This window comes from Perognathus longimembris, chromosome 25 (assembly GCF_023159225.1).
Source record: "Perognathus longimembris pacificus isolate PPM17 chromosome 25, ASM2315922v1, whole genome shotgun sequence".
NCBI classification, from domain to species: domain Eukaryota; kingdom Metazoa; phylum Chordata; class Mammalia; order Rodentia; family Heteromyidae; genus Perognathus; species Perognathus longimembris.
In genome coordinates, this window is record NC_063185.1 from 10984346 (window position 1) to 10987140 (window position 2795).

Below are 2795 nucleotides of genomic sequence, written 5' to 3' on the forward strand. Positions count from 1 at the left end.
GCCTAGTGGCAAGAGTGCCTGCCTCATATACACGAGGCCCTAGGTTCGATTCCCCAGCACCACATATACAGAAAACGGCCAGAAGCGGCGCTGTGGCTCAAGTGTCAGAGTGCTAGCCTTGAGCGGGAAGAAGCCAGGGACAGTGCTCAGGCCCTGAGTCCAAGGCCCAGGACTGGCCAAAAATAAATAAATAAATACAAGAACTATCCAAGTCATCCAGTTCTTAATTTTGTGCCCTAAACCCTTCCTTTTGCCTTAATTTTTTTTTGTCCAGCCCCTGCCTCGTGAGACTTCTTCCAGGCTTCATTCAAGGACTGGCATCTACCACCAAGGGACCTGCTGCTCACCTTCTCCAGGAGGGGCCGCATTTCTGCCTTTTACCCCTAATACCGACGCCCCTTGCCAGCAGGAAGCAGCCAGAGAGAGTCTTCGTCCTTTTTCATAACTATTAAAAGGCTGGAATGTAAGGTCTGTCCCTGGAAGGCTCCATGTAGATGCCCCCACCTCATTAAGTCTCCACCCAGTTATTTGGGTAACCAGCAGACCTGGAGGCATTTGCCTCCCCTTTCCCTGAGGTCACATCCTAATCCACCTGGCCACACCCCCTTGTCCCTGCTCTAGATATAAGGCAGGGCTGGGTGGAGGTCAGCCCCTTCTCTCCCTTCTCTCTGGCCATGGATCATCTTGGCCACAGGCCAGCAGTTCGGTAATAAACTATCTGTCCTGCCTGAATACCGCGTGGCGTTCTCCTTTACCGGCTACCTACTTTAAAAAACCTAACAGTTGGCACCCAGCTTTATTTGCTTTTGATGATAACTTCCTAAATTTAGGTGCATTTGTACCATCAGGGAGCTTGTGAAAAAATGCCTGTTCCAAAAAAAATAAATTGTAAAAAATATATAATTTCCTCTGCTTTTCTGTTGCACTAGAAACTGGATAGAACTGGAGACTTAGCTTTGTTATTTTGATAAGCTGTTTAGTTTTTTGTTTGTTTGTTTGATTTTTTGGCCAGTCCTGGGCCTTGGACTCAGGGCCTGAGCACCATCCCTGGCTTCTTCCCGCTCAAGGCTAGCACTCTGCCACCTGAGCCACAGTGCCCCTTCTGGCCATTTTCCATATATGTGGTGCTGAGGAATCGAACCCAGAGCTTCATGTGTAGGAGGCAAGCACTCTTGCCACTAGGCCATATTCCCAGCCCAGCTGTTTAGTTTTCTTTCTTTTTTTTTTTTAATGCTGGTAATGTTGCTCTTAGGTTTGTTTGCCCAGCCATTGTTGTCCCCACCCACTTCCCTCACCCCTGGCTGGTTATTTAGAGATAAGTCTCAGATTTATCTGCCTGGGCTGGCTTCAAATCTGGATCCTCAGATCTCAACTTCCTTGGGTAGCTAGGCTTGAACCACTGTAGCACTGGCCTCTTAACCTGATGTTTTAACTAGTGGCTGTTTATTTCCCCCTACCCTATTCCTGGAGCTTGAGTTCAGGACATGGGCACTGCTCCTAAGCTTTTTGTTCAAGGCTAATGCCACTCGAGCCACAGCTCCACTTCCAGCTTTTTGTTTGGTTTGGTTTGGTGTTTCATTGAAGATTAGAATCTCACAGGTAAAAAGCTATTTAAAGAGAGCCAAAACAAATGTAGTTAAACCATTGGGGCTGGACGGGAGCTCAAAGGACTGTAGAATTTAAGCAAAGAAAGGGATTATAATGATCATCAGCATCCAAATCAGAAAACTAAGACCACTGGTGCACATCAGACCTAATTAGTGACTGAGGTGCCACCAAAGACCCTATTAGACTTCTAAATCCACGTCAGCACGCACTTCAGTGCAGCCGTGCAGTGCTATGGTTCCTGCTAATTGTGCCATCTGAATATGTATGTGCAGCTAAAATGAGGCTTAAACCAAAGGCCTCACACTCTTCCTTGTCTTTTTCACTCAAAGCTGGCACTTAACCACTTGTGACATACCTCCACTTTGAGCTTTTTACTGGTTAATTGGAGCTAAGTGTCTCATGGACTTTCCTGCCCAAGCTAGCTCAGAATCACGATCCTCAGATCTCAGCCTACTGAATTGCTAGGATTATAGGTGTTAGCCAGTGCCTTTTTTTTTTTTTTTTTTGCTGGTTCTTGGGTTTGAACTCTGGGTCTGGCCCCCCTCTCTCTCTCTCTCTCAGCTTCTTTTGCTCAAGGCCAGTGCTCTACCATGTGAGCCACAGTTCCACTTCCAGCATTTTCTGAGTTTGTTGGAAGTAAGAGTCTCATGGACTTTCCTGCCTGGGCTGGGCTTCGAACTGGGATCCTCAGATCTCTGCCTCCTGAGTAGCTAGGATTACAGGTGAGAGCCACCGGTGCTCAGCTACCTAGACTTTTCAGTCTGCTTGACTTGCTTGAATTTGTATTTAGGACCACCATCTCTAATAGAAAGTGTTTGAATACATCAAAGGAGGGTAAGATTGGCATTAGAAAACCCATTTACAAGTAGAAAGATTGTGAGTGAGGAACAGGAGGACATAATTGAAAATCACCTAGGAGGTGGAATAATAATAATAATAGTAACAGCCTGGCTTATAATTTACTCACATCCATCTAATCCTCCCCTGTGAGGGAGTTAACTTAATAACCTTTTTCAAGAGACACAAAAACTTAAAACCACTCAAGCTCAGTATTCACCCAGGGGTAACACTACTCTTGGCTCAATAGCCCATTTTCCTAACCACTTAGCCACCTGATCCAGTACTTATAGGATTACAAAAGTAGACCTGTGCCTGGCACTGGTGGCTCATACTTGTAATACTAGCTA